This window comes from Octopus bimaculoides, chromosome 5 (genome assembly GCF_001194135.2).
Source record: "Octopus bimaculoides isolate UCB-OBI-ISO-001 chromosome 5, ASM119413v2, whole genome shotgun sequence".
Taxonomy (NCBI): Eukaryota; Metazoa; Mollusca; class Cephalopoda; order Octopoda; family Octopodidae; genus Octopus; species Octopus bimaculoides.
Window position 1 is genome coordinate 122,355,635 of NC_068985.1, and position 630 is coordinate 122,356,264.

The following is a 630-nucleotide window of genomic DNA, read 5'->3' on the forward strand; positions in this document are numbered from 1 at the left end:
AATGATTTGTTTATAGTGATCAAATGTATGTGTTGTACATTAGCTCACTCCCTCCATCAAATCGACATTGTTTGAACAAGTGCATGGTGTACCATATGTCAGGTGTTGAAGTATTGTAGAGCAACATGAGATGAAGTGTTTTTCTCAAGAGCACAATGCACCACCAAGTCAAGGAATTAAAACCACAATCTTTCAAATGTGAGTGCAACACCCTAACCACTAGACCACACACTCTACCATTAAAACATTACGTGAAAAGGTATGAGAGGTGAATATATATATTTATTTAGCCACTTGTCTTCTATAGGGTTACAGCTGTTTCATAACCTTCATGTAGTATTAATTCCAGAATGGAAGAAATCATGCATACATGTTTGCATTAACATATATGCTCAGTATATAGCTTTCCTTATTTACATTAAATTGTGTGTGTATATATATATATTTTTATCCTTTTACTTGTTCTAGTCATTTGACTGCAGCCATGCTGCAGTACCGCCTTAAAGGGATTTTTAGTTGAAGAAATCAACCCCAGGACTTATTCTTTGTAAACCTAGTACTTATTCTATTGGTCTCTTTTGCCAAACAGCTAAGTTATGGGGATGTAAACATACCAACATCAGTTATCAA